General features: G+C 36.6%; 1 protein-coding gene across 11 annotated transcripts in view; it reads right to left on the bottom strand.

Moving 5' to 3' along the window:
• Nucleotides 1-13,460, bottom strand: part of PTPRQ (protein tyrosine phosphatase receptor type Q) — a 295,980-nt gene that overhangs the window by 90,630 nt on the left and 191,890 nt on the right. The window lies entirely within an intron of this gene.

Genomic DNA, 13,460 nt, shown 5'->3' with positions numbered 1-13,460 from the left:
ATCATCAAAAAAGCAAGAAAATTCCAGAAAAACATCTACTTCTGCTTTATTGACTACATCAAAGCCTTTGACTGTATGGATCACAACTGTGGAAAATTCTTCAATACATAAGAATAGCAGACCACCTTATCTGCCTCTTGAGAAATCTCTATGCAGGTCAAGAAACAACAGTTAGAACTGGACATGGAACAATGGACTGGTTCCAAACAGGGTAAGGAGTATATCAAGGATGTATATTGTCACCCTGCTTATTTAACTTAAATTCAGAGTACATTGTGGGAAATGCCAGGCTGGATAAAGCACAAGCTGGGATCAAGATTTCCAGGAGAAATACCAGTAACCTCAGATACACAAATGACACCACCCTTATGGCAGAAAGTGAAAAAGAACTGAAGAGCCTCTTGATGATGGTGAAAGAGGAAGAGTGAAAACATTGGCCTAAAACTCAACATTCAGAAAACTAAGATCAGGGGCTCTGTATCAACCTAGAGGGGTGGGATGGGGAGGGAGATGGGAGGGAGGTTCAAGAGGGAGGGGATATATGTACCTATGGCTGATTCATGTTGAGGTTGGACAGAAAACAGCAAAATTCTGTAAAGCAATTATCCTTCAATTAAAAAATAAATTTAAAAGACTGTAACATCACACACACACACACAAGAGAAACCAAGATCATGGCATCCAGTCTCATCACTTCATGGCAAATAGATGGGGAAACATAGGAAACAGTGACAGACTTTATTTTCTTGGGCTCCAAAATCATTGCAGATGGTGACTGCAGCCATGAAATTAAAATAAGCTCACTCCTTGGAAGAAAAGTTATGACCAACATAGACAGCATATTAAAAAGCAGAAACAACTTTGCCAACAAAGGTCCATCTAGTCAAGGCTATCGTTTTTCCAGTGGTCATGTATGGATGTGCGAGTTGGAATATAAAGAAAGCTGAGCCCTGAAGAATTGATGCTTTTGAACTGTGGTGTTGGAGAAGACTCTTGAGAGTCCCTTGGACTGCAAGGAGATCAAACCAGTCCATCCTAAAGGAAATCAGTCCTGAATATACACTGGAAGGATTGTTGCTGAAGCTCAAGCTCCAATACTTTGGCCACCTGATGTGAAGAGCTGACTCATTTGAAAAGACCCCAAAGCTGGGAAAAACTGAAGGCGGGAGGAGAAGGGGATGAAAGAGGATGAGATGGCTGGATGGCATCACCGACTTGATGGACATGGGTTTGGGTGAACTCCAGGAGTTGGTGATGGACAGGGAGGCCTGGCATGCTGTGGTTCATGGGGTCACAAAGAGTCAGACACGACTGAGCTACTGATCTGATCTGATACTCAAGGCAGCCATTTTTGAGGTCTGAGTTAGAGGGAAAAAAACAAAATTACAAAGGTCACGGGACCTCTATTTCAGGAGAGGGAGAAAAATATAAAAATTTAAATATGTAACAATTAAATTATATACTGTTGGGAATTGATATGTACCATGACAAAAAAATGAATCAGGATAATTGGAATGGGAAGGTGGATAGGAGTTACTATTTTAAAAAATATGGTGGTCAGGCAATGCCTCTCTAAACTGGTGACATTTAAGCAAAGATGTGAAGGAGGTGAAAGAGCATGGGAATATTTGAAGAGTGTCACAGGGAGGAGAGTGGCCACTGCACAGTCTCTGAGACAGGATTGTGCCCGGTGTGTTCTAGAAAAACAGAGATTCCAGTGAGGCTGGAGCCAAGCAAATGAGAATGAGAGTCAGAGAAGAAATGGGGCCAGCTTGTTCAGGGTCTTTAATACCATGGCTAAAGTCTCTGTAAGAATTGCCTTCACAGACAAGAAAGACAAAAGCCATAGTTTAATAAAGTAACACCATGAACTAGAAGAAGCCTCGAAAGGTTTTGATGTTCGGTATCTAACTCCTACCAGGATGATGGACAAAAAGTCATTATATCAAGAGGACAGATTATCTCCAGAAATCTGATTCCTACAGCTTTACAACATATATCAACTCAGTGACTGTCGGGACTGTAGTTAAACCTCACTCACTGTAGCAGACAGACAAGGTGGTACATTACTGTTGCCCTGATAACACAGACAGCTTACTGAAAATTTCCTGTGATAAGAAAGTTGACGAAGGTTTTTTCTGTGATTAAGTTGATGGTAGCATGTTTTTAGAAATATTTTCAGGAAATAATTCTTCTCTGTCTGTGTTGTCTTTGCTCTGCACTTTAGATCTTTGAGGTCTCGAATGAGGACAGATCCAAAACATTTCCCTAGCTGTAAGGGAAACTTACAGCTAGTCTTGCAAGTGTGTCTGTAGACCAGCTCAGAAAACAGTGTGATGCCTTGCTTCAACTTCTCATCTTTCATAGTAAAATGTCAACCCTGCACCCATTCTTTAATAGCAATCAAAGCCCTCGTCAGGGAGTGTCTGCTACCCCAAGCAGAGCTGAGAGGAAAATGACATTCAGGGATCATTCATGGAACACACTAACTACTTGTACTTGAACTACTAAATATTTTAAGTTCTGTACACAAATCAATCATTATAGAAAGGCAAGGCATTTACCCCCTGGCTGAACTGTGCTTTAATTCTTGAACTTGCCTAAAGTCTTTTTTTTTCTTTTTAAGGAATAATCACTGTTAATAATATTTGCATTTTCAGCAAACTTGATGACATTTCCTGTTTTGTTACATTAGTGCTCCCTGTGTTAAATCTTTTATGAAATATTTCTCTTAGAACATATTAATCTATATTCTTGAAGAATTACAATATGATGGAAAAAGAACTTCTGAATCTGAAATAAAAAATAAACATACCTATCTAAACTTAAATATGAATATACTATATGTATGTAGTATATAACTGAATATATATTTCATGTTTGTAGAGCACTGAAAGATAAACATCAGATTAATTCATGGATATTTTAAGAGAAATATTTAGAACACCAAAATGCTCAAAGTATATTATAGAAGAGCATCTAATTATTTTAATATTGTACAAACATTATAGTGTACTTTTAAGCAAATAACATTTTCAAGTTTCTTTTAGACAGTTTTCTCTTGGAACTTATCAAAATTCCAAAAATGCATAATGGGGGAATACAGAATTATCATTATGAATGTCAACTACCAAAATAAAGGCAACTAAAAGCAATAAAGGTATGGGGAGTTGAAAATATGCCCGTTTAAAAGCTTAGTAATATATAAGCATCTTTGGGAGACTTTGTTTGTCTCCCCATAAACTGTCACATTCTGATTTAAGATTGTTTGTGAAATGAATCTAGTCAGTAATGGGCCAAGATATCACTATACCCTTTCTCTTATAAATCACAGCAATTTACTCAGTAGGAATGATCTATCCTTATTCTCTCATTCCCCATAATCCAATCACTTCCTCTCATAAGCACTTTTCCCCTGGTTTTCACAATAATGCATTTTCTGTAACTAACAACCATCATTTCCTGATTATCATGCTTCTATCCTTGCACAGGAATGTGGGTCCTCTATGGGTCAGGGTCACCTCTCCCATCCATCTGTGTCCCCACGTTAAGTGTGTTAGCTGAAAGGGGAGTCTGGATACACCATCATTTTGCTTAGTTCATATAAAAGTTTGAGTGCCCCCAAGTCTATGCCACTTTGATTAAGAACCATCAAGCTTTGGTGTGTCTAATACTGTGCTTTCACAATAAGCACATTCCAAAACTTATTAGTAACTTTGCCTGCAGCAGATCCCTGTAAATTTAATGATGAAAATGTTGTAGAAAATTCTCTATGGTTTTAAATGCATGCTGCAGTGACCTTCCTAAAGAATAAACATAAATAAATGACAGCAGCTCACAAGACAAAAAATCTTGAGTTCCATACACATTATGATTCAAACTACCCACACATCTATTTAAGTTCAATTTAAGTTTATTTAAAGGTCCTTCACTCCAGGGTATTTTAGTTTCAGGATTTGGTACCCTGGACCACCAGAGTCCTAGCTGCTGTCATCAGTAAATGAAGGACTCCCATTCTTTCTTAGCTTATACAGGTATTCACAGCCTCTAAGACTGTAAGCTGCCATACCTGAAAGAATTTGCTTTAAGTTTTACATGCCTCTCAGGGCTAAGGGGAATCTCACTGGCGGGTGGTTTGGGTAGATTCCTTACATCTTAAACAACTCAGGGCATCAAGAGCCCTGAAAGAGTTCAGCAGTGAAACTGACCATATTGATGTGGGCCAAGAGCATCTCAGGACATATTCCACTGGTTACAATACTGCCCTAGCTGGCTATCCTTCCTGGTGATGAATGTTTCCCTAGAGCCAAGTGACTTCACTGCCCAGTATGAGGCACTGCTGCTGCTGTGTGAAATATTTCCTACCATTTTACAAGACTAATTTTGTTCCAGGAGGAGCTAGATTTCCCAACAGCAAGATGGTAGCAAAAAAGGGCAAATATTACAAGCATAAGAATCTGACCTATTAGACTGATGAGTACTGAGGATGATTCGTGGATGCCTACAGTATTAGACCGCATTGTAGGACTATTTTCTTTGATGCTGAATGAGTAATTTTCTGAATCATTTCACACTGGCTTAAGTGGGAAAAAAAGAAAATACCAAAAAACCCTTACTTCCAATACTAGCCATGCCAGGTAAGAATGAAAATATTCTCATATTAGTTCCATTGCTTTTATAATCAGATAATATGAGTTTTTCTAGAATTGCATTATGTTTACAAAACAACTGTTTATAACAGTGGTTCTCAAAATGTGGTCTCCACAATAGCAGCATCAAGATTACCTGGGAAGTTGTCAGGAAAGCAGATTCTGAGATCACATCCCTTACCTACTGAATCAGATGTGGGGAGGGCTCAGCACTCCATGCTTTAACAAGTCCTCCTAAAAATTCTAATGCCTGGGGTATAAGTTTAAGAGCCACTGCTCTATAATATCAATGTACAACTGGAAAAAGCTGTGGCATGGGCCCTTCAGATTAGAACTCTTGATAACAAGGATGGAAAGGCGGATTAAACTATTGCTTCTGTGAAGACTAGGGATGTAGTTAGAGGTGAAGGGCTTGGGAGCTGGTGATGAACATGGAAATGTGCATCCAGCCAACAGACACTCCACACACTGGCTCCTTGTACCTTTCATGTATTTGAATTCTGGCTGAACTATATACAGAATTCTCCCTACCATCACTCCCTTCTATTTCTAAAGTTTCTAGAGTAGTTAGAGGTCATCATGTTCCTTAAGAACATAAGACAACATCAGTTCTAAGGTACCTTGAAGCTACATGCAGGAACAAGATGGAATAATTTAGATAAGGCCATCACCAGAGCAAAGAGGTAGGACTGAGAAAAGTGTTGTACTTCATTCTCCCATGCGTTACATGTAGGTGTAATCAGTGTATAATAGCTACCAAGGGTATAACTAAAGAGAAAAGAAACCAAAAATATAATTAGAGGTCATGTGTACTAGGGCAAGTCCCACTCAATTTGTTTGAGAATGGAGACGGGTGGATTATAATTAGAAACTTGCATAGTATCTCTAGGTCTTTCTTAGATTTGGTTTTCAAAGCTAATAATATCACATACTGATTATCCTTTAAATTTCCTTTAACTGTTTGGTTTTTAGTTACTTGCTGAAAGACATCCAGTTAGTCATGCAAATGCAGACTTCTAATTATTTTTATTTATATTCTAGAAAACTTGCTTTAACAACCTAACTGGCTTAACACCCTGGGAAAACTTTTTTGACATTAAATATGGAATTGGTTTCATCAGATGTATAAGCTTTTGCATGGTAAAGAAATTACAAACAAAAAGACAACCTACAGAATGGGAGAAAATATTTGTAAATAATGTGACCAACAAGGACTTAATTTTCAAAATATATAAGCAGCTCATACAATTCAACAACAGAAAACCAAATAACTCAATTGAAAACTGGGCAGAAGACCTAAATAGCCATTTCTCCAAAGAAGAAACACACATGGCCAAAAAGCATTAGAAATGATGCTCAATATCAGTGATTAATGAGAAATACAAATCAAAACTTCAGTGAGGTACCACCTCACACTGGTCAGTGTGGCCGTCATTAAAAACTCTGTGAACAAGAAATGCTGGAAAGGATGTAGAAAAAAGGGAACCTTTCTACACTGTTAGTGGGAATGTAAGTCAGTGGAAAACAGTAGGGAGGTTCCTCAGCTAAAAATAGAGTTGCCATAACATCCAGCAATCTTACTCCTGGGCATATACAGACAAAACCCTATAATTCAAAAAGATACATGCATCACTATATTCATAGCAACACTATTCACAATAGCCAAAATATGGAAAAAACCTAAATGTCCACTGACATATGAATGGATAAGGAAGCTATGGTATATGTATACTGTAGAATATTACTCAGCCATAAAAAGGATGAATGAATGCCATCTGCAGCAACACGGATGCAACTAGAGAGTATCACACTTACGTAAGCAAGAAAGAGAAAGACAAATACTATACAATACCGCTTATATGTGGACTCGAAAATATGCACAAATGAACCTATGAAACAGATTTACAGACACAGACAGACATGTGGTTACCAAGTGCGAGGAGACTGGCGGAGGGATGAAGTGGGAGGTGGGGGTGAGCAGATGTGAGCTATTATATACAGAACAGATAAACAACAAGGACCTACTGTATAGCACAGATAACTATATTAAATACCATATGATAAATAATAGAAAAGAATATGAAAAATACATACATACATGCAGAACTGAGTCACTCTGCTGTACAGCAGACATTTTTAAAATTTACTTTTAATTGGATAATTGTTTTATAATATTGTGTTGGTTTCTGCCATATATCAACATGAATCAGCCATAGGTATACACGTATCCCCTCCCATTTGAACCTCCCTCTCACTCCATCCCACCCTTCTAGGTTGTCACAGAGCACCAGATTTGAGCTCCCTATATCATACAGCAAATTTCCACTGGCTGTCTAATTTTACATATGGTAATATATATGTTTTAATGCTACTCTCTCAATTTGTCCTACCCTCTCTTTCCCCCACTGTTTCCACAAGTCTATGCTCTGTGTCTTGTATAGCAGAAACTAATGCAACATTGCAAACCAACTATACATCAATAAAAAATTTAAAAATACAGTGATATTTAATTTTTTAATTAAAAAATAAAAATACTCTATTTTTATTATATAGTTTAATTTATTATATATAGCTTTAATTTTATTATTTATATAGCTTTATTATATAGTTTAATTTTATATGCATGCTATCAGTTCAGTTCAGTTCAGTTCAGTCACTCAGTCAAGTCCGACTCTTTGCAACCCCATGAATCGCAGCACACCAGGCCTCCCTGTCCATCACCAACTCCCAGAGTTCACTGAGACTCACGTCCATCGAGTCAGTGATGCCATCCAGCCATCTCATCCTCTGTCATCCCCTTTTCCTCCTGCCCCCAATCCCTCCCAGCATCAGGGTCTTTTCCAATGAGTCAACTCTTCGCATGAGGTGGCCAAAGTACTGGAGTTTCAGCTTTAGCATCATTCCTTCCAAAGAAATCCCAGGGCTGATCTCCTTCAGAATGGACTGGTTGGATCTCCTTGCAGTCCAAGGGACTCTCAAGAGTCTTCTCCAACACCACCGTTCAAAAGCATCAATTCTTCAGTGCTCTATAATTTCCTTTAAAATTATGATTTTACCTATCTTCCCTTTGTAATCCTACTTAACATCTTCCACCTCTTAGTACTTTCACACCACCATGAGGCTTTGCTAGTCAAGATCTAAGAGCATAAGCTCTATCCTAGAAATGAATGAGGCTCATGAATAAACTGATGTGTATAAAGATCTTAGACTAATACCAGCACATAGTAAACCCTTGCTAAGCTCAGTTATTGCTGTCATTATTAACTATCCAGCCAAGGGGTCTCAGCTCAGTTACTGGGCCCAACCAAAAAGTGCTCTACCATACCAGACATAGCAATGCTATACTTTCTTCAGAAATGGGAGTTTTCTGTAGTCAAATCCCCACTTCTTCTATAAATGCAGAAGAAAAGAGAGCTGAAAATTTGTTAACTCAGGCCCTAATACTAAGGCAGGCCCGAACTGAGGTTAATGACCAGCAATCACAAAGAATTGAACTTACTTCACAATTCTTTATAAACCAAGAGAAAGAAGAGTCTCAGAAAAGTCAAAATAAGTTCAACATGAGATTTGAAGCTTGAGATGAGAAAGTGGGAGAATTCATCAAATTAATAAAAGATAAAATACTGCTAACCATTATTGGGAGAAACATTTTTTTCTCCTTTTATCCTTTTGATAAATCAGATTTTCTATAATACTGATGATTTAGAAAAACAATATAATAATCATTCTTATCCTTTGATTTTTAGTGATTTTACTGAAAAACATATTCTACATGCTTAAGTAATAGGATTCCAAAATATTTTTATTTATATTCTGGAAAACTGTTAATAACCTGGCAAATGTTCTTTTAAATTAAATATACAGTTGAATCCTTTAAAAATAATTTTATATAATCACTGCCATAGTTCTTTAAACTATGATTTCACCTAAATATCCTTTCTTTCTAAACATACTTAGTAGCCCAAATTTAGACATTGTTCTCCTTTGCCTTCTTAATGAACTATCAACCTATTATATTCCACTTCATAAAGTCATTAAGAATTTATTATCTCAGTTAATTATTTAGATACTGTTAAAATGTCAATTCACTCTGAAATTTATGAATAAATTATTTCTTTCACGATTTGAAATCCTAAATTTATGTCCATACTTCTTCCTTGTAAGCAGTAATTCATACTTATGTTAATGAAAAAATACATTATCAACAATATAAAATATACTGGTTTTGTGAAAAAGAAGCTGAACATGTCACACATGAATAGAAACTGACTGGAAGAATTTTGACAGGCACCATGCAAATATTTGAAAGACAATTTGACAAAAAGAAAATTTGAAGAAAATGAGTATGAATGATTTTGCAATGGAGAATTTTGACACTGAAATACTTTCACATTAAAGTCAATGCCTTCCTTGAGTCCAAATGCCACATTCATTCAGTCTTAAATACTGAGTAGGCATAAAGAGTAGAAACATACATAAGACATGATCACTGGTCAACTCTGCCTTTAAGGAGCTCAGAGTTCCATAGAAGAGATTAATAATTATGTTGTAATAGGTTCAGTGTTTAGAAACAACTTTTGGAAGCTGGGAGTAGAAAGAGGAATTGACAGAAGGCTTTGCAGAAGAGATATTTGGTGTGAAACATAAAGAAAAGGCCTTTTGGTCTCCAAAAGAGGACAGGAAGGACAGTAAGAAAGAGCAGCAAAGATTCCGGAGCACAAAGGGGAAACAGCGAGGCGTGTGTGGGGAATATAAGCAAAAATCATAGGTAATCTTATCAGTTCAGATCAGTCGCTCAGGTGTGTCCAACTCTTTGCGACCCCATGGACTGCAGCACGCCAGGCCTCCCTGTCCATCACCAACTCCCGGAGCTTACTCAAACTCATGTCCATTGAGTCCATGATGCCATCCAACTATCTCATCCTCTGTCATCCCCCTCTCCTCCCACCCTCAATCTTTCCCAGCATCAGAATCTTTTCAAATGAGTCAGTTCTTCACATCAGGTGGCCAAAGTACTGAAGTTTCAGCTTTAGCATCAGTCCTTCCAATGAATATTCAGGACTGATTTCCTTTAGGATAGACTGGATCTCCTTGCAGTCCAAGGGCTCTCAAGAGTCTTCTTCAACACAATTCACAAGCATCAATTCTTCGGTGATCAGCTTTCTTTATAGTCCAAGTCTCACATACATACATGACTACTGGAAAAACTGTAGCTTTAACTAGACAGACCTTTGTTGGCAAAGTAATGTCTCTGCTTTTTAATAAGCTGTCTAGGTTGGTCATAACTTTTCTTCCAAGGAGCAAGCATCTTTTAATTTCATGGCTGCAGTCACCATCTGCAGTGATTTTGGTAATCTTATAGAGCGTATCAAAAGGAAACAGAAAAGTACCAAAGATTTTAGACAGAGAAATAACAAATAGGTATATTCAAAATCTAGGTTTAGGTGGAGGGTGGAGAAAATGAGAACAGAAAGACCATTTAGATATTTTTTGTAATAATCTATGAGGTATATTTTAACAGTATGAATTTAGAGACCTGTCACAGAGAAACCTAAAAAATTCAAGAAATATTTAGAAGGGAAATTTGGTTCAGGTATGGACTGAGGGGTGGGGATGGCTAAGAAGAATTAAGAATGATTCCTAGATCCCTGACTTGAACACTTAGATGAACAATATATAATACACTGAAACAGGGAACATCTAAATCGGAGAAGGCGTGCAGTGGGGCAGAAAGAGTAGTAATATGGGGTTCAAGATGCCTGTGGAAGCCTAACTGGTCATATTAGTAACTTCAATCTATAGTCTAGGGGAGAGAGATGTCATCTTGAATTACACATTCGGGAGCCTCGGGTAACTAACTTAGAAGACTTTTGATACCAACTAATTAATTTTGCAGAAGTACAACCATCATGTCTAGAATAAATTATATTCGCTTCCTCTACTGGCAACAGGATAGAGCCTATTGTAAAAACCCACTGCCACCAATTGGGCTTCTTCATGTCATGAATTGTATTTTCCTATTTATGGCTGACATCTTTTATCAGCCATAATTGCTTCTTTATAGAAAGTAGAATATCTTCCTCTATTATGATAGCATTCACATTGTAAATTCATTACACTATTTAGAAGGTATTAAGAAAAACAATTGAATATATAACAATGCATCAACAATGTCTCATTTTTTAAGATGTTAAAGAGTGCTTTGCCCTCTATTTGGCTTTCTTCTTTTTAAATCATAAAAGTTGCATTCCTTGGAAGCTTCTTTGATGAGGCATGTTTTCCTGAATTTTTTTTTTTTAACCTAACAGATGTTTGGGTAGTTAAAATTCCTCATGAGTATGGTATCCCGTGGTTTTCACAACCTAAGTGCTACCCCAGGAATTTTCCTTTCTTGCTGGTTTCCAGTCTTGGTGGTCTATAGGAGATGCACATTATGAGAGTCCCATTTCATTCCATACTAATTTCACACCCACACTCTTTTAAAATTGTACATTTCCTCAGCATTATAAGTACCTATTGCGGACCACAGAGAAATTTAACAAATTTCCATTCTCTATTCCTCCCACACACACAACTTATATCCCTTTTGAGTCTAAGGACAATCAAGAGAAGAGATGAGTAAAATAATCTGGAAGACTTTCATGTTTCAAGTTAAATATTTCTGCCATTTGTAATTTCTGTGCTTATGTGTGTAGCTATGCATACTCAGTGTGAAGAGAGCAATGGCTATTATACAGATGATTTAAGGAGAAAAGGAATTTGGCTTCAATTATCTAGATCAGAGTAGGTGGGAGAAAGAAATGTTTGCTTGGGTTGGCTGAATATTGTTACTTTTATTCATTTCAGTGTACAGAGGTAGATCCAGATTCAGAAAATAACCCAATTTAATTCTCAGTTTGCATTCTAACATTGTTCCTTGCATCTTCAATTTGAGTGCTCTTCTTTATGAGCTCAGAGAAAGTTAATACAATATATATTCTTACTCTATAAGCCATTTTAGAATATTTTACAATATTATTCCAAGTGGGTGGTCTTTTTATTTGAGCTATTCAAATGTTGAATCATTTGACCTGAAACTAGCCATCAATTACTATCTCCTTATCAAAGAAGCTGCAGGTTTTGATTAAGAGGTTCTGGTAGTAAGTGCTTAGGCACAACTTGATGCCATTAGAATAAACTGCATTAATTTTAAATACTGATTTTATATTATTTAGTGTTTTCTTTAATTCACAGAAATGACTCATTTTCATCATTTTATTTTCTTATATTATAAAATGACAACTTTTTTGAATCAATAACAGATAAAGATACTTAATAAGTTTCTTCATTCAGATTACCTTTTGTTTGCAAAATATCTGTAATGCTTTTCAACTTTGGTATGCAGAATCAACATCTAATCCTTATTTACTTTATTTAATCTTAAAAATATTACTGCTCTTCAAGATTTTTGTTGCTTGACTATTCTAATTTCTCTTATTCTTATACAATATGTTAGCTCACTATATATACTGTCTTGTAACAATATATATGGTGTGTTTTCATCTTTCATATCAAATGCCACCTCAGAGTATCTCTCCTTGGCTTAATATAATAACACATTTTTTACTGTACATTTATAAAATTCATTTATCATTAGAAAAATGTCGACTTCATTTATGAAACTAAATGAAAAGTGTCCAACTCATTCTTATAACTTTCAAAATTTATTTATTATTCCTACCCCCATATGAATACTCAGCTGAAAAGCTAGTAAGTTTGAGAATGCCAGGAAAAATAATATGTCTGTTGTCACAAATTCTGAAATATATTAATATTTTCACTTTTCTCTCTTAATCACAGTGGTAAAAATGCAACTGTATTCTCTTTTCTATTTTATTGATAAAATGAGTAGAAAATGAGTTCTTAAGGATAAAGAAAAAGAAAAGGGGATAAAAGTAGTATAGAAAGTCTACTTAACTATTAATATTTTTCACAACCAGTTATTTTCTGATGGATAATTTAAATTGTGGCGATAAGATACTAGACTAAGAGAGAGGAAATGTGTCAGATAAAATTCACATTGGTACTCCACACAAAGGTACTCTTTGGATTAGTCATCTAGTAAAGATCTGGGAGTTGGAGTGAAAAAAGTCAAGATTATCCTCTCCATTGCATCAAGAACCAAGAAACTAATCAACCAACCACCAATGGCAAAGGAATACCTCCCAATAAAATGAGAAAAATAATGCTATTCGGGGAAAAAAAAAAAAAAAAGCTCACACTAATCATGAAATATTTGAAGTAGGCCAGAATGAGCAAAGTAGCATAGCAGAGAGCTGAAAATGACCAAATTCTAGTGAGTGGGCATAGACCTTAAGGGTGGAGAGGGAGAGAAAGGATTCTGGTAGAAGCAATGACACTCAAGTGGAAAGACTCCCAAATTTTCAGAATTAAGAATGTGGGATTCTCATCTGTCAATGCAGGAGACACAGGTTCGATCCCTGATCCAGGAAAATCCCACAGAGCAACCCAGCCCATTCGTCACAACTCTTGAATGTGCTCTGGCGCCCAGGAGCCGCAACTACTGAGCCCGTACGCCACAACCACCGAAGCCCTCATGCCCCAGAGCCTGTGCTGCACAACAGAGGAGCCGCCGCAACGAGAAGCCCCCGCACCACAACCAGAGAGCAGGCCCTGCTTGCTGCAACTAGAGTAAAAAACCTGCATGGCAGTGAAGACCCAGCACAGCCAAAAATAAATACATAAAATTGAAAAAATTAAAAAAAATTTTTAAGTGCGTAACTTAAAAAAAAAAGAATGTGGGATTCTGTA

Source organism: Bos grunniens, chromosome 5 (genome assembly GCF_055505025.1).
Source record: "Bos grunniens cultivar Pamir isolate PY7600 chromosome 5, Bosgru_T2T1.0, whole genome shotgun sequence".
Classification (NCBI taxonomy): Eukaryota; Metazoa; Chordata; class Mammalia; order Artiodactyla; family Bovidae; genus Bos; species Bos grunniens.
The sequence above is the reverse complement of the archived record's forward strand: the minus strand, read 5'-3'. Positions and strand labels throughout refer to the sequence as shown.